Below are 22,372 nucleotides of genomic sequence, written 5' to 3'. Positions count from 1 at the left end.
GCTGAGTGAGAAAAAAAAATCTACCCATGAAAGGTCAGACAGTAGAAGAGTTCATTTGTATAAAGTATTTAGAATCGTCAAACTTAGAGATTCGGTGTAGGAAAGGGGACTAAGAGAAGGGCAGGTACAAGTGTCTGCTCAATGGACACAGTTTTGGTCCAGGAAGATGGAAATAGCCCGGAGCCTGAGGATTTTGTCACAACAGTGGGAACGTGTGTCAGGCCCACTCAACTCAAAACTTGCAATTTACTTAAATGATACATTTTATGCCATGTGTATTTTACCATAATAACAGTTAAAAACAAATACATATGGTGCCCCTGGCCTGACTGACTTTAAATGCTACATCTGCTTCATGCTCTGCCGAACAAAGTGGTCCCGAGGGATGGGGGAGTCATTTAGGAGGCTGGGACATTCTTCGTGAGACAATGTAGAGTCGGTGTTGGGCTTAAGGCCACCTTAAAAGCAATGGGAAAACAGGCTGTGCGTGATCTGAAAGGCTATTCCCCGCTGAGTTCAAATATCTAAGAAACTAGGTGAGCTCAGCCTGCATCCAGAATGAGGGCAGAGGGCCTAAAGGCTGAACTGGGGCAGAGAATGTGGCCAGGGATGCAGATTCCCTGAGACTTCGGTTTCAACCACATGCCTGGCTCAGAGCAAGCGGGGAGGACCTCTTCTCTAAAATGAGTATTAGCATTTATTGCCTGTAAAATATATACTACTCACTCGGTGAGCATTCGTCAGCACTCGCACATTTAATCCATGCATCATCCCTATGAGGGTTTATTTCAGTCCAATTCCCACTTCACAGAGAGGGAAGTGAGGCTCCAAGAAGCTGAGAGCAACTCACTGTCACCACAATGGTGAGGCCTGGGTCTCTCTGATCTAAACCTACTGTCTGAACTACTGGAGGTGGTTAACTGACTTCACTGACTTTAGGAGACAGAGTCTTACTAGGCTGCTCAGCCTGGCCTCAGATTCCTGAATTCTCGTGATCCTCCTGACTTAGCCGCTCCTGACTTAGCCGTCCTGCTAGATGGAAACACAGGATCCTTCAGGCAGTTGCCGCTTTCTTTGCACACTGAGTGCAACTCCAGCTTGTCTAGCATACTCAAGGCTTTAGGTTTACCCAGCACCATTAGGAGTGAACAATGCCATAAACCAACGTCAGCATTACCCAGAGGTCATGTGTTAGGCCATTAATTAAGTCCCTATGACATTCCCAGTCCGGTCCCACACTCTCCAGCACAAGCAAGGCTGATTTGGGGTAAGAATCACTAATGTTCTCAGCTCGCTTAAGAGTCACCTTCAAACTGACTTGCAGCCACAAAACTGCAAAACTTCAAGCTCCCCTCCCCCTCCCCATCTCCTGGGAGAGCCAGGCAGCCAGGTCCTGCCCAACAGGACCTGGCAACAAGCCATCACTTCAAAATTGGGCTTTCAGAGGCCATTTAAGGCAGGAGTAGGAAAGTCTTCTCCCTGACGAAAACCATCTGAACTACTGAGAGAAAAATCAATCGTGATCACGTGAGTAGAAAGGAGCTTAAATTAGGGTTTCTTCAGAGTGAGAAATATAAAATGACTCTCTTGTCACAGCATTCAGGAAACTCAGCCAATAAAAACAGTATTTTTTTTAAATCATCCCTCAGTCTTACATTTACATCCAATTAAGGGAGGAAAGCAAAGAGAAGACTGTGTAAAAGAAAGAAGCGAGCCGAAAGGCAGGGGTGGTCTCCCTGAACTCAGTCTGCCACCCTGTCAGAGTGCCTGGCCTGGCCTCACAGGCCAGCTCCACACAGCAGGGGTGTAGCCCTCCCAGACCTCCACGCATCTCCCCTTTCTGTGCTGCTAAGATTCACTAGAGAAACTTCAGGAAGTATATGACATAAAAGAAAAGAAAAACCACTAAGACTCACTAGCTATCACTAGCACTGTCCTTTGCTTACAAAAAAATAAAAATAAAAGGTAACATCTGGGGCTAGAAAGATGGTTCAGAGGTTAAGAGCACTCTCTGACTGCTCCTCCAGAGGACTCAGGTTTGATCGCCAGCACCCACATGGTGACTAACCGAAGTCAGTAACTCCGGTCCCAATCTGATGCCCTCTTCTGGCCTCTGTAGCCATTGCATGCACATGATCTACAAACATACATGAAGGCAAAACACTCGTGTGTATAAAAATAGATAAATCTAACAGGCCAGTACTTATAGCACATACACCTTTGTCTCTCCCAGTATTCACTTGATTTTTAGAAGTATTTTTTGAATGGTGGTAGTGTTCCTTTGGAACAGGGTCTTCCTATGTAGCACAGGCTAGCCTGGAGTTCACTATCCTTCTGCCTCAGCCTTCATAGCACTGGGAGCTGTGTTACTGTGTCATGTTTGAAGACACGATTTCTTTGAAAGTCATCCTAAAATATATTTAAATTTCCTCCTTTTTTGTTCTTAATATAGCTTAGCCTATGCTAGTCTGAAACCTGCTTTGTAGCCTAGGCTAACCTTAAATTCCAAATCCTCCTGTCTTACCTTCCTGAGTGCTAGCATTGCAGGCCTGAGGCACTACACCAAGTCTAAATTATTTTATTAGCTGGGAGATAATAATGTAGATTGTACATACTGACCGGCTATCACGTGACATTTCAATAGCTGTGTGCGCTGCATAATGTGCGCACCAGTTAAATGTGTGTGGCTTCTCAGGCATTTTCCATCTCTCTGTGGTGAAAACATTCAAGATTCTTCCCTATAGATTTTTAAAATACATGGTACATTATTATTATCCACAGGTTCCTGGCTGGATAACCCTCACCAGAATGTCTTTTTCTTTTAATTATATTTACTTATTCAGCGTGTGTGTGTGTGTGTGTGTGTGTGTGTGTGTGTGTGTGTGTGTCTATGTGTGTGTGTGTGTGTGTGTGTATGTGTGTTCTCACACCTAACTTTTTTCTTCTGACTGTTGCTTGCTGTGTAAAAACATACATTTTCTATTGTATGCTTAGAAATTTTTTTTTGGTTCTTTTTTTTTTTTTTTTTTTTTTTGAGCTGGGGACCGAACCCAGGGCCTTAAACTTCCCTAGGCAGACCACTGAGCTAAATCCCCAACCCCCATTACAGATGATGTCTCACTGAATAGATATAAAACTTCTTTGGGGTAAATTCCAACAAGCGGCACTGTGAATGGACATTTCTAAGACGCCTGACGCCGGCTGCCGAACCAATGCGATGACCTAACAAGCAACTGTGCACGGTGCAGCTTTAGACAGGCACGCGCCAGCTAAGGCCAGAAAGACCCGCTCAGTCCTGATGCTGAGCTGCTCCCCTTCTGCAGGTGGAAATGCGCCTGGGAATTACTCTGGGCGCTCCTATGCGTCACACCACCTCTGCAGCAGTTAATGTACAGCTGCTAGGTGCACCCTGGTGTGACCCTGGGGGTGCAGGCAGAGATCAGCCCTGCTCCCCTCCGCATCCTCCTCGTCAGCCTTCTCCTCTTCCACCAACAGTTCCCAAACTATTTTTAATTGATTTTTCTAAAAATTCTACGTGTACGAATGTTTCTTGCCTGTATGTATGTTACGTGCGTCGCATGCAAGCCCACAGAGATCAAAAGAGGTTTGCAGATCCCCTGAAACTGCAGGGACGGCTGTTTTTGAGCTACCATGTGAGGACCTGCTAAACCCAGGTTCTGTGCAAAAGCAAACAAGGAATTTGGGATTCTTAACAATTTAATCACTGGGCCATCTCTTCAGCCCCATTTTTTTTTAAGGGACAGAGTCACAGTCTTCTGCTGCCCAGTATGGCTATACATTCCTGGGCTCAAACAACCACATACCTCAGCCTCTCAAGTAGTTGGGACTACAGATAAGAAGTGGTAAGCCACCACCTGCTTTTAATTTTTTTTTTTTTTAAGGCAGGAATGAAGACAGAGTCTCTTTGCACAGCTCTAGCTGTCTTGGAATTCAGTATGTAAGCTAGGCTCACCTCAAACTTGCAGAAATCCACCTGCCTCAGCCTCCCAAGTAGCTTGGACTGCAGATGGGCCACCACCTACTTTTAAACTCTTAATATTCCTGTCCTTACCAGCAAGTCACATGTCCCAGGAATCTGAAGTGAGAAAGATCTGGGACCTTGGGCCAGTTCCACACCCTCTGGTATTCCAGAGTCCTGGTCTGTGATGTGACAGTGAGGCCACCCCCCTCTGGCGTTACTGGCAAGGTTAGTGAGCAAACAGCTCGTAGAAGTGTTTAGCCACTGTGATAAGAACCTAGAAGACACAAAACAAATGACAGTTCTTTAAAAGAAATCCTAACATACAACAAAACCACCAAAAAATTGTCTAATCCTCTGCCACTGGAGGAGATTAAAGACTCAAACAGCTGTCTCGCTCTTCTGACACTTATCCAGCCCCAAATGCCTGCAGGGACTCCAACCAGGATGCGTGTGCCAAACCCTGAACTTCAGCCCCGGGGCAAGGGAGGACGGTAAGCAGGGCCAGTCTGGCAGGCAGGCAGCTGGTCAGTGTGGAGCCAGGAGCGCCAAGGGAGCTGTGCACAGAAGGGTGAGGACAGGCTGCACAAACCAGAGGGAAGCTGCTCCCCAGGCCAGGGGTCTACAGTACCAAGTGCCACAGGCTCCTCCCAGCAGGATCAAGCAGGTGACTAGAATGACAACCCTCTCCTGCTGACCCCCACCCCTCCCAGGCAAAGCTGCCATTGTTCACAGGGACAGCAGAGGTGAGTCACTGTGGCATTGTCCACCGCTCTATCAGCAGGAAACAGCTGGACTGGCCAATACAGCAACTGCAGGAAACCTCAATCTCCCCACGGCGCCCCCAGGGCCCTTCCCTGCTTGGACACTCAGCATCCTGCCTGCCTGTCCCCTAGAGACCCCTGACCAGCCCCAGGCATCCATCCTGAACAGACAACTCCATTTCCTGCCTCTGTGCTTCTGAGGCAAAACACAAGCTGCATTTTGGAGACTCTCCTAAGAGCAGAGAGCTGGTGTCTCCTGGACGACGGCAGCTGGTAAATAGGGCGAAGGAACATGAAAACAGGCAACGGGCAGAACGATGACACTGCATTAATTCCGAAAAGACATCTTCCCTAGACTAATACCTGAGCAGATGGGCACCAGCCTGACGCCACAGTGTGTTCAGACAGAACAAGGACCATTGTGTCTCTGAAGGGGGGTTCCTCCCAACTTCCTTATCTATAGACTTGACACGGACTGGTGCAGATAAATGCCCTTTCCAGGCTGGGAGTCATAAGCAGCTCAAAAAAACAAAACCAAAATATCAGAAGGTGGTTCGTGGGCTTCCTAGCTGTGTCCTATGGAGTGCACTCTACCTGGCATCCTTTGATGGAAGCCTAAAGCAAGTGTTTGTGGGAGACAGAACGTAAATGAGTAGGGCACATCCCTACACTGTCAAAACCAAATGATCTAACACTTCAGTGGCAGAGGCAGGTGAAACTCCGTGAGTTCAAGGCCAGCCTACTGAGTTCCATGCCAGACAGGGCTATATATACTGGCGTCTTGTTTCCAAAACAAATGATAGATAATGGACGGACAGACAGATAGACAGATGGATAGATGGACAGATGGATAGATGGACAGATGGATGGATGGATGGATGGACAGATAGACAGAAGGATGGATAGACAGATGGACGGGTGGGTGGGTGGATGGATGGATGGATGGATGGACAGACAGAGGGATGGACAGACAGTTTAGGAAATATCAGGGTCACATATCAGTAGGAGCTGAAGTTCAAGTCTGTCAGGGTGACCACAACTTTCACCTCCCTCATCCTCAACCCTCAGGTGTATAACTCCCCTGTGCTGAGGTATGAGCTCTAACCCTGAACTATGGTATCATTGGGGTCTGAATATATCCATGTCTAGATGGGACTCATCATATTCTAAACCTTAGCCTCCAGGGCTGGGCATGGGGGGCACACACACCAGTAACTTAGCACCTTCGAGACATAAGCAGGAAGATCAGAAGTTCAAGGTCATCGTCTCTGACTACAGAGTAGAGTCCCAGCCAGCCTGGTTTTCAGGAGACTCTCTCTCAAAAGAAAACAAAATCTTATCTCCTCATCTGAGGATTACAGGGGGGAAACAAAACAAAACAAAACAAAACCCAGCTGAGTGCTGGGAGGAAGTGATGGGCTCGAGGCTGCGTGTGGTTTCACGAGCAGCTTTAAGAAGGTACTTTGTACTTACTTGGCAAGTGACAACTAACTTAGCAGAGCAGAAAGGGACTTTAGGAAGACCCACCCCAAACTTTCATTCCCCCTAGAGGAAATACCACTTGACAAGGCCCTGGGACTGACACAACCTAGAAGGGAGCCAGTGACAAGTGCTGAGCTGTCTGTCCCCAGCCCCACGTAGGTTCCCTGGATCCAATCTCTCTTGCACACGGACTTGCAGGATTATCACCCAATGCTGGACAGCTGTGCCCCGTGAGCGCAGTGCGGGTCTCCAAACCATCATGAGGTCCCTTCCCTGGGTGCACACCTTTATCCCACCTGGAGCACATGGCCTCACAGCAGGCGGGTGATGAATCTAGGTATTCTGACCTGCTGAATTATGACTCCTTTCTTTGCGCCGGTCCCATAGCTTATACTGTGTGGGACTCGTGGTCTGCACTCTATGCCCAGCCCAGCCTCCTGTTCTATCCCAGCCTGAAGCAAGTGGGAAGAAAAGGCTGGGCACAGGAAAATATGGGGACAGCAATAGGGAGAGAGAAAGGACAAGGAAGGGCTTGAAAGCATGAGGCATACGCGGGACACAGTTCGGGCTGAGCAGCTGTAGGTGACTGGAGGACACAGGCGCTGGGCAGGTAGGCTCAGGAGGAAAGAGGGGGCTGGAGCAGGCCTGCGATCCTCAGCAGGAAAGAGCTAGAGCTGCTGGCCTACTGCCTTCCTGCCACTCAAGTGTCCTGATGAGCCAGCAAGGGGCAGGTCCTGCAGGTGTAACCAGCTTGGCTCCAAAGCGCTAAGATTCAGGGCAAATGAGAAGCCCCGCCCCTGGTACCCTGTTTGAACTTGTTCTCTCTCTCTCTCTCTCTCTCTCTCTCTCTCTCTCTCTCTCTCTCTCACACACACACACACACACACACACACACACACACACACACACACACACACAGTGCCACCCTTGAGGGCTCTAGGAATTAGGAATTTGGAATTCTTCCTGCTCTCTAAGGCGCATACTATAAAGCTTTCCAGTTCACACCGGCTGAGAAGCAAACCTCTGTGGAGATGAGTGAGGAGCGGCTTGGCCGTCCACCTCTCCTGAGGAAGGCAATTCAAGTGGAAGAACTTTCAAGGCTGAAAGGGCCTTGGTGACCAGGCACAAAGCCCCAGGGTTACAAAGCCCCAGGCAAGACACAGATAGAGACTCGATGGGCCTAAGGTCATGCGGCCTGCAAAGGTAGACTGGGTGGGGACCAGTGCCCACCAGGCCTGTGCCTTTTCTGGGCAGGGCACTTCAGCACGGTTCTTTCACACAGAAATACTTCCCTGAGCACAGCAAGCTGTCTCATGTAGCTCATCTCTTCGGGAGCTCTGAGAAAAATCAGTATTTTGAAGAAAAGCCCAAGTTCACCTATGCCTTTTGATACAGGTTTCTTTCAAACTTAATGGCTGTAGAGAGGAGGCAAGATGAAAGAAGGGAACGGAAGCTCCAGCAGTGAGGGTGAAGCAGGTACACACGGTGCTGAGAGGACCACAGGTTAAATACACTGCCCTGCCCTCCAGGCACAGGCAGGGTGGGTGGGAAGGAGGGGGAGGGGCTGGACTTCCACAGGTACACAGGCATCACGTGATTACCAAGCCTCCAAAAATCAAAGGACAACTGAACTCCCTCCCACAGGCTTCCCTGGCTCAGAGCCAGGTCCTTATGTGGAAAGTAGATATTTGAGGGTCCCCCAGGCTTCAGTTTGCTTCCCTGACTGTGTGGGGAGTTAAACCTCGTGTTACCCCGTAACATGCCAGGCACCCATCCAGCACATGTAAGGTACAGCAGAGATGGCTAGCTATTCATGTCACTTTGTGTCTGTCCTGACACTTAACCCACACCGTGTCACTTCCTAAACACCCAGAGAGCAAAGGACACAGCAGCTCGTCTACCACAGGGTCAGAGAATGCACTGGGAGAATTTTCATTAGTGGGAATTTATGAGCACATACCCCTTGGTCATGGATGGGCCAACCTAAGGGTCTGCGTCTGCCCACAGTACTTGGTGTCAAGCTAAGCCCTGCGTCTATGCCATTCTGAAATCTCTGGGCTCCTGTAGAAGGCTGCCATAGAAGGCTGCCGGTACCCTTCACCCCCAGGTTTCCCCTGCCGTCCGTCAATCAATGTTCTGCTTGGCTTCCCAGCCCACTTGTGGAGTTCGGTGGATGCACCTGGGCGAGCTCCCTAGGTGGGATAAAGCTGGTGGTTCTCATGGTGGCTGGGTGGTGATCTGCTGAGCAGAGCGGATAAGAGAGCAAGCTAAGGAGGCTAAAGGCTGCCAAGGCAGAGGGACAGTAGCTTTCTCATATCATAAATATAGAATAGGTGTTCCAGTGTGGGGGTGGCAGGCAGTAAGTAATGTAAGAGTCATACCCTCCTCCCTCTCCTCTTCCTAACTCCCCTCACTGCCACTGCCACCACAGGCAGGTGTGCACTGCTTCCCACATGCCAGGCAGGGCTCCTGATGTGCCAAGGGGAACCAGGTCCTTTGGTATTCCCACTTTACGATAAGGAAAAGCCTCATCTAATTTGCCGGAGGTCCCAAGAGGACCGGCAGAGTCGGGGTATGAACAGGGTCTATGATGTTCTCATAGAGATATTAGCAGGCTTAGAGGACACTAGGCCTGGACACCCCCCTTCCCTCACAAGCCATCTGGAACTGCACTTTTGGGTTTTAGGGGGTTTGTTCTGTTTTTTTATTACTGGTCAAAGGAATGGGATGTGAGTCAGATCTCTGGCCCTGGGTGGAGATGTGATATCCTGAACTTCCCAGAAGGTCATTAACAGATAACTATCTAACCCTGGCTCTAGAAGCCCTAACTAAATCTTGTAAGATTACTGTCTAGCGTGAGGCTTTACGTCATACCCTTCTGTAACAGGCCATCTGGACAGCTCTGTCAATCACCTGAACCAGCACAAAGCCCTTCAGGAAAAGCTGCTTATTCCGGAGCAGTGGTTCTCTACCTTCCTTTAAGACAGTTTCCCATGTTGGGGTGACCTCCAACCATGAAATCATTCCAATGCTACTTTATAACTGTAACTTTGCTACTGTTATAAGTTGCATTGTAAGTTTCGGACAGGCAGGATATCTGATCTGCAAACCCTATGATAGGGTCGTTCAACCCACCAAAGGGCTTGTGACCCACAGGTTGAGAACCACTGCCCCAGAGCATGGACTAAAGGTATGAGGTACGCCTTGGGTGTAGAGCAGCACAGAGATCCCTTGCCATTGTCTATGTCACCTCTGAGAAGGTGCTGGGCTCTGAGGTGGCCCTTTGAATGTGCTCACCTCTCCTCTGGAATAACTCTACTCCCTGTGACTCACGTGAATCCTTCCCAGGATCATAAGGACTGGAGGCTGAGTGGAGGCCATAGTAATAGTGCTGTCCTAGCCTGCCATGCTTTCCCACAGAGCCTGTCAGCTCCAGACCACCTGATTATCTACCAAGTCACAAGACTCCAGGCAGACTCTGAGCTCACAGTACCTGACAGCACAACTCGGACCTGCGGAGGGAGGTTCACCCAGCACGTGTTCTGGGGCTCATCTGCCCTCAGCCTCCAGGCAGGGATGAGACAAAAGGGAGGCAAGGAGGCCCAAATCCCACAGGATGTTCTGTTCCCACTCCATCAGAGTCGCAAAACAGATGAACAGGGGACTCTGAATGACTAACACACCACAGAGGGCTGGAGGGATGAAAGTCAGCCTGCAACATAGTTGGGAAAGAGCCCGAGGCAGGGGGAGTGCCCCAAACCCAGTTCCTTCCCATGGAGAGCTTTGGGCAGCATGGCCTGGTGTGGGCCTCCCAGTTCCTTTTGGTTATAAAAGGTTCTTGTTTCCTTTTTTAAAGATTTATTTCACATATGTGAGTGTCTTGCCGATGTCTATGCCTTCCATGCCTTGGTGTCCACAGAGGCCAAAAGGCTGCAATCCGAGACTGTGTTTACTGAGTAAGCTATCATGTGGGTGTTGCAAACCCAGCCTGGGTCCTCTGCAAGAGCACCCTGTGCTCCTAACCACATAGCCATCCCCCCAGACCCAAAACTAAAAGGTTTTTCTTTTCTTCCACGGATAGATAGACAGGTTCTGTGCTCGGTCCACATAGACTGGAGCCATCAAAAGTGGGGAGCCACCCTCAAAGATGAGGGCCAAACATTAATGATCAACTACAACTTCTGTTGTCATTTGTGCTGACATGTCTTTATCAATAGGCTGTTTGTCCCAACCTCCTTCTACCAGCTCAAAGGCTCAGCCCTGTCAGGATGGGGTAGCAGTAAGGAACACTCACAACCCTTCCAGCAGGGCATACTGCCCAAGTGATAGGCATCAGGAGGCCTAGGGCTCCTAACTCCTGCCTGAGCTGGCAGAGTGAGAGACTCTGGAAGGCCTCACCTGCTGCTTGACTCTTGCTATCTCGCAGAGTGACGTCATCTTCACTTGTGATCACTGTCTTCCACAAAACCATCCTCCGGAAAAGGTGAAGATTCCTCATCCCCAAAGTTTACAGCTCATTCTGCTGTGCCAACAGCAGTAGTAGTGATGTAGCCCCACCCCTCCAAACCCATTACGCTCTGGAGTGCGTCCAAAGGGAACAGGCACAGAGATGAAGTGAGCCAAGAGGCAGCTGAAGGCACTGGCCAGCAGGCCACGGGGAGTGGTTGTCAAATATTCCCAGAGTTGCCGCACAGACCACAGAGCCAGCTTGCTCTCCCAGGTCCTGTCAGCAGAGGATGGCCAAAGGAACAATGTTCCAAAAGGGAGAAACTGAACTCCAGAGCTGCCTGGCAGCTAAAAGGAGTCTCCCAGCTGTGGAAATGCCCAACAGGGGCCAGGCCCTGATTGGGCTTCAGTGAAAAGGTCACTGCAAGAAGAGAAATCTCTTGGACACTAGGTTGTTTTTGTTTTTTTGAGACAGTGTCTCTCTATGTAGCATTGACTGTCCTGGAACTTACTCTGTAGACCATGCTGACCTCAAATTCACAGAGATCTGCCTGCCTCAGCTTCCTGAGTGCTGGGATTGAGCTACCATATTAAAAGTAACTTTTATTTTCCTTTGCTGTCTCCGAGGCTCACTGCCTCAGTCTGCTAACCTAGGCCTAGTCTTGGAAGCTTCTAGACTCCACACAATCTTACCTAGACCTAGAATGTTTTCCGCCTCTGAGACTTACTGTGAATGAGCTCTTTCTAGTTCTTACTGGCCTCTGGCTGGCTGGTTCAATCATCTGTCCTGGCTCAAACTCCTCTCCCTACTGACTGACTGATTCAGTCTGCCTTCCCTCAGCCTCTCCTGAACTGCTCTGCTTGGCTCACACTGACTCTGGCAATCCACTCTAAGCTGGCTCCTCATTCTGTGGCTTGTTCTGTCTTTACCTGGCTCTAGCTTGATCTCTCTCTGCAACCTGTCTCTGTACAACTGTCCTGGTAAAACCGCCTCCTCTTTTCTCTCTGAACTGCCCTCAAGTAGCTTCTCTTCTCTCTTGTGAGAGTTGGGCATATCCTACTCTGTCAAATCTTTCTCTGGTTCATCACTTTGTCTGCCACTCAATTACAGCGGCATCGCTTTCAAACATGGTGCTTTCTCCTATAAACTAACTTTCCCCTCATTGTTTGGGAGTAAAGGTGTGTTCTAAGGACGTGTCTATGTTCCAGCCAGGGGGATTAAAGGCTGAGCCACACCACCACTAGAAACAGAGCTTTTTTTTCAGTAAATAACACAACCTCAGGGTTCAAGGGTGATCAAATATCCTGGGACAATACCACCACATGCCTTCCTAGAGCCTCTTGACACACACATTCACAGATAGAAAAATAAAAATATTTTCTTGTAAAGAAGTTCAAAGTGGGCTAGAGATATGGCTCAAAAGTTAAGAGCACTTATTCCCCTTGTTGAGGACCCAGGATTCAGCTTCCTACACACACACACACACACACACACACACACACACACACACACACACCAACACACACCAAGAACATAAAATAAAAATAAATCTAAAAAAAAAGTTTGTTATGTTTAGGGTTTAAGTTCAAGAACATTCACACCTACAAAAGTTCAAGGCCAGCCTGGACTATGTAAGAAGGCTGCTCTAACAGAGGCTAACTTGAAGTTTGTAGCTACTGGGGAAGCTGAATCAGGAGCCTTGCTTAAGCCTGGGAGGTAAAGATCAGCCCAGGTAACCTTGCAAAACCCTAGTTGGAAACGTCAACAGAGAGTCCTAGAGGCAGCATGATCTGATCAACTGACGAGCAGACCACACGCACAAAAGGTGCCCTTTTCAACACTAGGGTGAGTCCGGGTCCAATCCCCTGTCCTAAAAGTGAGAGTGAGAGTGGTCATGGTCACACAACAGAATATGCTGAAACAAAAACAAACAAGCAGACAACCAACCACTGAATTACATCCTTAAGATGGGTAAGTTGTTAGGGAAGTGAGGTACATATGAATGAAGGGAACATGCTGGCCCTCTTTCTTAATTTCACTACTTTACAGGGAAGGTGATGAAGGACAGAGATCATGGAGTTCATTCCGGGAAAGCAGCAATGCACTACTTCTTGCCAGAGTCCAAGATGCCAGTCAGCCATTCAACAAGTATATATTGAAAACATAAGCCATGCATTGCCCCACCTTGGGGGTCAGGGGTCTACAGGCCCAATCTAATCCACTGCCAATTTTGTTCGGCCTACAGGCTAGGAATGGTTTCTATATTTTATAAGATTGAAAAGAAATCAAAAGCAGAATAGTGTTTCATGACATGTGGAAAATATATGAAATTTACATTTCAGTGTCTATAAATAAATATAATGGGAATGCAGCCATGCTCCCTCACTGGTACATTGTCTGTGGACCCGTCTGTGTGACAAGGGCAAAGCTGAGGAACCGCAACAGGGGCCATACCGACTGCAAAGCCTAAGATATTTACAAGAAGTTCCTTACAGCAATGATGTCCGTGGCTGTGCTAGACTAGATGGGGGTTGGGGAATGAGAGGACAGCCCATGCCTCTCCCCTCAGACACTTGAGGCACAGTGAAGACTGTGAAGGTCTGAGAACCACACCGGTGAGCATAAAATCACTGGTGCAGATGCGCACTGCCATGCAGGAAGACATCTACGGCCCATGAGTGCACAGAACACAGGGACCCACCCTGTATCAGGGCCAACGAAGACTTCCCCATAGAAATGACTGTGCACATGGAGGAGCAGGCAGGAGTCACACGTGCAAGGGTCCTGGGGAGAGTGGGAAAGGCTCAGAAAGGCTTCTCGAAGCATCCGTGAAAAGGGTGGGGGCAGGGCTTGAATGGCAGCTGCAGTCTTCCCCGGGCAGTCATGGGGAATGTGTGAGAGAACTGAGAGTTGGTCTATCAGAACCTCGTGCAGGGAGGCCAGGCAGGAATGGGAGGGGAATGGAGCGGCTGACACGAAGTATTGATCACCCAACAAAGGACTGAGTTGTTTGCTTTCCAGTGCCATCCAGGACGCAGTAGAAAAAGATGCTCTTTGGTCTCCAAGGAGAAATGGCAAGTGACTCTCAAGTGCTCAGAGCACCTCATGACCCTTCCCCTACAATGAATGCCTGCAGCGTGCCTCTCCAGGCTTTGGTCTGGATCCACAATGTCCCCCAAAGGCCTATGTGTTGGGGGAGGCTTGGAACACAGACCATGGCACTAGTACAGGCAAAGTAAGCTGTGCCAGGGGAGAGCAAGTGGAAGGTAGCGGGCCACAGGGGTGTTCCCTTGCATGGCGTGGGCATCCTTTCCTCTCTCTGAATTTTTCCTTTTTGCTCCCTCAGAGCTTACTCTGCCGCATGCTCCCTGCCATGGCATGCTGTACGCCAGAGACCCAAAGAAACAGAGCTGGCTGATCAGGGACCAAAACCTCTGAAACCACAAACCAACAAAGAGTGTTTCCCCTCATCAATGCATTTACCTCGGGTGTCTTCACACAGCAAAGGAAAGCTGATGAGGCTGCCAGACAGCCACAGACTTGCTTCCTCCTTCCCCGAGATTCCCATCGCTCCCATCACACATGCACACGCACACACGCACACACGCACATGCACACACCCACACACTACCACCACCACCACCACCACCACCTCCACTACCACGCCACAGCCTGCCCTGTGCCCTCCCCTGCTCCCTTCCCTCCACCCCGCTAGCCTCCCCCAACCAAGACACACATTTGATGTCTCTTGACTCTGTGGTTGGGGAGGGGGGAACTGAGACCACAGTTGCCTTGTTAATGCTTCACTCAAATGCCAGCATGCTTCAAGGATCACTAGGCCTCTGAGGAAAAGAGACAGAAAACACTCTAACACACACAGACACCGACACATACTCTCTCTCTGCCTCTCTCTCTCCCTCCCTCTGTCTCTCTCTCACACAGTCTCTCTCTCTCTCTCTCTCTCTCTCTCTCTCTCTCTCTCTCTCTCACACACACACACACACACACACACACACCACAAGAAATAGCAAAAATAGTCTCTCACAAAAGTTAAACTATCACTAATGCCCTCAGAAAACAAGAGGTAATACTGTATCCATGATGTCAAAGCATGGTGCTATAAAAGGAAGAGCTAGAAACCACAGAACCACTTGGAACTTAACAAGAGAGTAGCATGTGGGTGAGTGGCATAGAATTAGAGAACTCTCCTACCCTACAGAAGGTTCCAGGTCTAATCCCCAGCAACCTTCTCCACCCCTCGCCAAGAAAAGCAGGAAGATGAAGCTAAGAAGCGATTTCTATGAAGCCCAGTGGGTAAAGCACTTGTCACACAGGTGTGGGGGCCTGAGTTCATCCCCCAAGTCCACATAAAGCAGACACTTAATGCAGGACTGCAGTACCAGGACACCTACAGCAAGACCATGGGGCAGAGAAGAAACCACCGCCTGCAGTGTGACAGCTCCCCCTACCCCCACCCCACAAGCAGCAGCAGACAAGAGAGCCTGCTGCAACCAGGGTAGCAGGAGAGGACCAAAATCTGCACACAGGTGTACTTGCATGCTCTCTCTCCTTCTCCCCCCACCGCCCCTGTGTGCACATACACGCATCTCTCTCCACCCCCACCTCACACATGAAAGGAGAGGCCTAAAAACAATTTTTTTAAATTAAAGAATCTGGGGGGTTTAGCATCCAAATTTTAAAAGACAGATTAGATAGATAGATAGATAGATAGATAGATAGATAGATAGATAGATAGATCATCAGTGAAATATTGCAAGAAAATTCCCCTCGATAACTGAATAGCATAGGTTTCACAACTAAAAGAATCCAGAGTGCCTAAACATTGGGTGAGAGGTAACCCACATAAGGCCTGGTGGTATTTCAAAAAAAAAAAAAAATTAGATCCCAGAGAGAAAGATCATCACCTGCAAAGGATGAAAAAGCATAATGGTGTGAACTTTGACAGAAACCCTAGGATTTAAAGGAAAATTAAGCAATGCTTTGCCTACACACACACACACACACACACACACACACACACACACACACACACACACACTCCCAGCATACACTGAGCCAATATCAATATATTATGCATGCAGAATAGCTAGTTCAGATCAGTACATCCCACTCCGTTAGCAAGAGCACCTACTACATGACATACTATTACATCACCCTGTCACATTTGTCCCAGTGGTGGAAAAGACGGATCACTTACTCTCTGCTCACAACTCCACAGCAAAGACAGCATCTTAATCCTCCTCCCTGGCCACAGCCCACGGTACAGAAGTGAGTAAGCACAGGGGCTCAGGGCTACGTGTGCTAGGAGGACGCAGGAGTGCTCTGCGAAGAAACATAGAACCCGAGTCTTCAGGGATACATAAGGGAGACACTCAGGGGTGTCAGAGCACCCACAGGAGTGGGTGCAGGGGCTCAGGGGCTCAGCACACATCCATCAATATGCTGACCACAGACAAGGCAGGAATGAAGTGCTCAAGGAGTATCATTATGCCAACATGCTGTGTGTGTGTGTGTGTGTGTGTGTGTGTGTGTGTGTGTGTATCTGTGTGTGTGCGCACAGCCTATAAGTAGGTTACATGGGGACGCCATGGCCAAAGGCTGGCTCCAGCACCGTGGGACATAGGCCACCATGAAGCCATTGCCCTAAACAGAAAGGGTGAGCCAGACCTCGAGGGAGACACGGGCATGGGAGGACGGGCACCTAGTACGGGCTGGAGCAGACTGTCTGTACTTGATCCCTCTCTCCCACCCTGCATGGAAAGGCTAGAGCTTGAAGACGTGGGAAGATGCCCGAGCAGACTAAGAAGGATGACAAATTAGGCTGAGCTACGACATGAGCGTCAGGCCACCTCTCCCCCGGCAGCCCTGCCTCGCTACCCTTGGGTTTTACTTGCTGGATTTCTCAACCACGAGACAGTCGAGGATGAGGAACAGCCTGGCCCCACACCACTCTTCGCTCAAGTTTATGGAGGCATCTTGGGAAACAGCACCTTCCTCCCTCGCCCCACAGCCGCTCGCTCGCTGCGTGGGGAGAGTCTAATTGATTTCGGCAGCTGCGGATGACTCTGCTTTGAAGCTGGTGGCAGTGGTGCCGGTTCGGTTGCTGGGCTTTTTGTTTTTATATTTTTGTGTGTGTTTAGGTTCATGTGTAAGACAGAAGACAAAGTCTGTGGGAGTTGTCTCCTTCCTTCCATCATGCCGGTCCCAGGGATGGAACTCCGTTCCTCAGGCTTGGTGGCCAGAGCTTTGACCTGCAGAGTCATCTTCGTGCCTAATTTCCAGAACAGAAGCAAAGTCAAGGACACTGTGGCTTTGCTCTGTGGCTGGGAACCTGAGGGCTCTGGGCACCTGGAAAAAGTCTTCCGTCAGTGGTCACCTTCACCTTTCAAAGCGGCAAGCCCCCAGGTTCAGGGGCCAAGAGCTGGGTTCTGCTGATAGTACTCCAAGTCAGGACACTCTTGCTGCCCCCGCTGCAGATGCCAGGCCTGGCCTCATGTGGCAGGGAGCTACAACAGGATGCTCCCATCCCACCGCCAGCTTCCTTCCTTGCTCCTGGTAAGGACATACCTGGCATCTGACGCTACGATCAACACAGCTGACAGCACGGCAGCCCCCACTGTGTGCTCCATCTCCTCAGGTTCCTTCTTCTTGTACATAAAATGGGTAAACTGAGTCAGAGAGTGAAGTCCAGAATAATAGAGACTGTATCCCTATCAGAAATACTCATGTCTTGTCAGCCAATGGCCAACTGCTAGTGTCAACTGCAAATATGTACCCAAACACCTCTCTTTGGGCCTGGAGCAGCTCTCTCTCTCTCTCTCTCTCTCTCTCTCTCTCTCTCTCTCTCTCTCTCTCCCTCTCCCTCTCCCTCTCCCCTCTCCCTCTCCCTCCCTCTCCTCCCTCTCTCTCTCCCTCTCTCATACACACACACACACACACACACACACACGCACACACCACACCGTAAAAGCAAGTTGTGTGTGTCATGTATGAGTATGTATATGAAATCAAGGCTAGTACTGAGGGCCTGTGTGAGTGTGCATGTAAATTTACATACACGTGTAAGAAATAAAACAAGTCTAGCCCCCACCCCTGGGGACAGCTGGTGTGAAAATGTGAATTTAAGGAAGCTGGACAGAACTTCCTTGAATTCAGACACCCGTGTGTATGGTCAGTAGAAGAGTAATAAACCCCACATCTAAAAATCCGGTGTGTGCCCATGTGTCTGCCCCACCCCATTCATCCCTGCTTCCAGTTCTTTCCTCAGTGCCCCACTCAGGCAGAGTTCCCTCAGTGCTGGGCTGAGTTCTCTCTCTGGCTCCTCCCTCCCTCAGCCTCACTCTCTGACCTCCAATTTCCCAACCAGGATTACTTTCTTTAAAACAAGAAGAAAACCCTCCTGGCTTCCTTGGGGAGTGATAAATCCAAGGATTACAGAATGACGTTGTATGATCCGAAGGTCTCAAAAAGAAAAAAATAAAAGAGGATAAAACACTTGAGGGGCTAACCGGGAGGTTCCTTCCCTGTGGAGGGAAAGGCAGTGACCTCCACTCTCCTGCCTGGGGCGAGCAGCCCAAGTCAGTAGCAGAAAGCTCAGGTCTCCAAACACCAGGGTGAGTCTGACAGTCAGACACTAAGCCTCAGGGTCCTAGAGTGGGAGGGCTGCTGTCTGCAGATGGGGCACAAGTTCCCCTTCCCAAGAAGCCTCCCCCATCTGGAACCCATCTGCCTTTCCTTCCCCCGAAACAGCAAGAGGAGAGGCTGTTCTTCACCCTCCTGCCCCTAGCTAGAGAAGTAGCCCAGGGGCAAGCACAGAGACAGCCAGACCTGCCTTAGTCCCAGAGCACACACTAACTCAGACTGACCTGTACCTTGGGGTCCTTAAACACCCAGCCTCCTCCTCAGCCAGATGGAGAGCAAGTTCTGAGGATTGAGTGGGCAGGGCGGGCACACCAGGTGCCTGAGAAAGAACTGTCCTCACTGGCATCACAGCCAGGAACTTAAGGCAGCTGTCGCTCCTATGTCCAGACCCCACCTCCTCCAGCAGCTCCCCCTCTCCCTCGCTAAGAGCTGCAGCCTTTGGCTGGGTGTGACTGTATATACCGTTAACCTCAGCACTCAGGGAGACAAAGGCAAGCAAGAGGGCTAGCCAGAGCTGCATAGGGAGACCCTGTCTCAAACAACAATAAAAGCCGCAGGGTTTAGAATGGCATTCAAGGCTCTATGATCCAGCCTGCTGACCATCCCTGGGTTCACGTTCCTCTAGGTGGATGAATCTTTAACAGTCTCACAGGCTGGCACCTCCTGGCCTCTGCCCTAGGGTACACCCTGCTCCCCTATTATCCACAGGGTTCCCCTATTATCCACAGGGTTCCAATTCCTTTCTTCCACTTTCCCTTAATGCTCCCTCTTGGATGAGGTCTCCTGTACCCATCCTCACTCCTCTTCCCATGTTACCTTTCTCCATGGCATTTGTCATCATCGGAAAAAAACCATAAACATCTACTCTTACAGTCTATGTCCTCCACCAAACTGTAAGCTCTTGCAGGCAGGACTCTGCTGAAGTCCTAGAGCTGCAGAGCCTAGAACAGCGTGACTTGTCCAGAAGAGGTCCGCAGTCCCTAGGGATGAATGAGACCTGGGTCATCAAATGTGAGCCAAGCACAGGTGAGGGTGGAAAGAACACATCCTAGACGGTAGTCATAAGGGTCCATGACATGCAGTGGCACAGTCTTCATTCCAGCCACACCCCGAGGTCACCAAGATGTGACAAGAACAAGATGGGGTAGAGGAATACAATTTAGGGCTTGACACTGTGGTAAACCCTACAGAAATGGAAGACTCTGAAATGATTTCTCACCATTGTCCCTGGCCCCAGCTTTCAGTCCCCTGAACATTAAGAAAAAAACACTGAGAGACCCAGAGCCACACAGCCCTGCCTCCCAGAATCCGGTATATTACATCCCATTCACTCCTGAATTCCCAAGACCTCAGGCCTCCTGCCTGCACGCGCTAAGTGTCAAAAAGGAAGTTTAGTGAACATATTTCACACCAATAACCGTGCAGAGAAGAATTACAGCTAAACGGCATAAAAACTGGAGTAAAATATCAGTATGCGGACCACAGGTACCATGGATACAGCTGACAAAAATTTTAAGTAAGCATCTTCCCTCTGTATCTAAGGTTCTGTACCTGAGAGGGTTCACCAGCTGTAGACCAAAAGTATTTAGGGGATAAAACTGTTTCTGTATTCAACATGGTCGGCCCTCCTTGTCATATTTCCTCTACATTACAACAGAAGGATATTTATTTTGTGTTGAGTATCATAACACACAATCCACCCTCAAGGAGCACAGTTTTCTCCTCCTGCAGAAGGACTTTAGTCTGCAGGGTTCAGGCATCTGCTCGGGAAGAGGTGGAATCATAAGAAACCTCGAGATGAATGCAAACTGAGAGGGAAACTGCATACATTGTATGCAGATACCACCGGGCTACGCAGGAGCCTGAGCACCATTGGACTTTAACAACCCCAGAGAAGCCCTGGAAACGGCGCCCGTAGACCCAGAGGGGTGACTGTACTTTCATTACCGTCGAATCAAGGGCAAGCATGTTCTGGATCAGGCACAGCGGAACTGCTGAAGTTGGCCAAGAGGAATAAGACACAAGTCCAGGAAACTTCTTTTCAGAAAATGCATTTTAAGAAGGCAGCTGTGGGAGCCTGGCCTAGGGGCTTAGGCAGAAGGACCACTGCAGGTTCTGAGGCAGCCTGGGTTACACAGTAAGATACTGACTCAGAACAAAAAGGAAAGAAGAAAAAGTAGGTAAGGAGCTGGGGATGTGGCTCCACGGTGAAGCTCTTGCTTTGCCTGCATGAGACCCTGGCTTCCATTCCCAGGGCCACAAAAAAGAAGTGGAGGAAGAAAAGGAGAGGAGAAAGAGGAAGAGGAGGAAGAAAAGGAAGAAGAGGGATAAGAGAAGGAGGAAGAAGTTCCCTCTGCTACCAAAGCCTAGAGGTTATGACAGGATGCACTCCCAATACTGACTGCAATGATGTCATCTTGACATCCTTTGATAGAACAAGTAGGAAACAGGAAGCAGAATGCTGCTTGGGTTCCAGGGCAGGCCCATGGCAGTAGCAGCATGTGGCCTCAGGCAAACTGCTTTACTGCTGAACTTGACTTCATCATGTGTAAAGCTGACAGACAAACAGACAGACAGATGGATGGGGAGAGCACCATAGTTCCCACCAGATGCTGGGACATCTTCCCTGGACTCCATTCACACAGTCACAGCCCCTGCTGAGTGACCATTTCCATCATCGGCCTCGGTACACAGCTGGGAATAAAGAACAACAGTCCTCCTCCCCAGGGCTCCCTCCCGAGGGGCACTGATGTTCACAGCCCACATGCATTCTAGCCCCAACCCACTAGGACATCCATCCCTCAAATACCACGCCTTCTCCTTCATAAGAAAGCAGAGTGGGGGGTTGGGGATTTAGCTCAGTGGTAGAGCGCTTGCCTAGGAAGCGCAAGGTCCTGGGTTCGGTCCCCAGCCCCGAAAAAAAAAAAAAAAAAAAAAAAAAAAAAAAAAAAGCAGAGTGGTCTGTAGAGGGTTTGGTCGTTGGTTTAGGAAGGTAGAAGTCTCGTGTGGTCTTCTCTGGGAAGTTGCTGTCAGAGGCCTATGAAGGAGCCTTTCCCCCTTTCTCCCCATTTTGGAGAGAAAGAAACTAGGACTTTACTCATGGCAAACTTCCCTGGTAGTCATGGCTAAGGAGAGCAGACAGGCAGGAGGAGGCCGGCAAGGGTCCAGGGCCTGTGGTGGTAGCAGGCACTCAGGCACCTGATGGACTTCCTCACGTCAGTCCTGCTTTCTACACAGCCCCTGCTCCACGGCCCACCCTGCTGACTCCAGGGCCCCTTCAACCAGGAGAGAAGGACGAGGAGCAGGCAGGCGCCACACGTTTTCCTAGCAAACAGGTGAGACTGGGACGTTACCCAAAGGTTCTGTGAGCAGGAAGGCTGGACAAGGGCTTGAGAGTAGCTAAGACTGCCCCTCCCCAGAAGGTTCTTTGGCTTATGAATCCTTCCAAAATGGCCTCTCTTCTATCCCTTTCCAGCCAGGAGCTACTGAGCCACCATCCTTCCTGGGGTGGAATATGGTTTGACCTCCCTGCAAATGGAAAAGGGCAGGGGCTTGAAGGGCCTCTCAGACACCTGCTAGACAACCATTCACTAAGCCCACAGTGCGCACTGTCCTAAACTCACGAGTGACAACTCCAACGACAGCTTCCAGCCCTTGAGACCCCCAAGGAAGAGCCAGGAGACCCAAAGGAGCAGATCAAGGGCAACGGTATCCACCATGAGTGATGCTTCTTAGACCAGAAGCACTGGGGCCTGATGGACAGACTGAAGGATTCACAGAGCTCCCAGGCCACGTGGTAGGGAAGGCAGTCATGGGAAAGTGATGAGCCAGTCAGTCATCCCTACCTCCAGGACACTGTATGTCCAAATAAGGAGACGACGTGAGAAGCTGCTGACAAGAGGGCAGTCAGGATGCTAAGGACATGAGCAGATGGCAGCTGGAGGGCGGGGGGTAGCTGCCAGTCTGCAGGCCCCTGAGAGGAAACCTACGAGGCAAGGGAACAGTGCTCACAGTTACATGCAAAGGCGAGGAGCACAC

At 49.8% G+C, this 22,372-nt stretch overlaps 1 protein-coding gene across 3 annotated transcripts in view; it reads right to left on the bottom strand.

The window, feature by feature from the left end:
- The window catches only part of Tspan9 (tetraspanin 9), a 180,728-nt gene that overhangs the window by 137,005 nt on the left and 21,351 nt on the right, over positions 1-22,372 (bottom strand). For 2 of the 3 annotated variants that reach the window (XM_032905603.1, XM_032905602.1), the window contains exon 2: positions 4,073-4,256. The exons of the other annotated variant lie outside the window; for it this stretch is intronic. The gene's annotated coding sequence lies outside the window, so the exon portion shown is untranslated. The remainder of the gene's footprint in view (positions 1-4,072; positions 4,257-22,372) is intronic. 3 annotated transcript variants of the gene reach the window in all.

The sequence above is a fragment of the Rattus rattus genome, chromosome 6, assembly GCF_011064425.1.
Source record: "Rattus rattus isolate New Zealand chromosome 6, Rrattus_CSIRO_v1, whole genome shotgun sequence".
NCBI lineage: Eukaryota > Metazoa > Chordata > Mammalia > Rodentia > Muridae > Rattus > Rattus rattus.
Note: the sequence above shows the minus strand (reverse complement) of the source record. Positions and strands in the feature narration are given on the sequence as shown.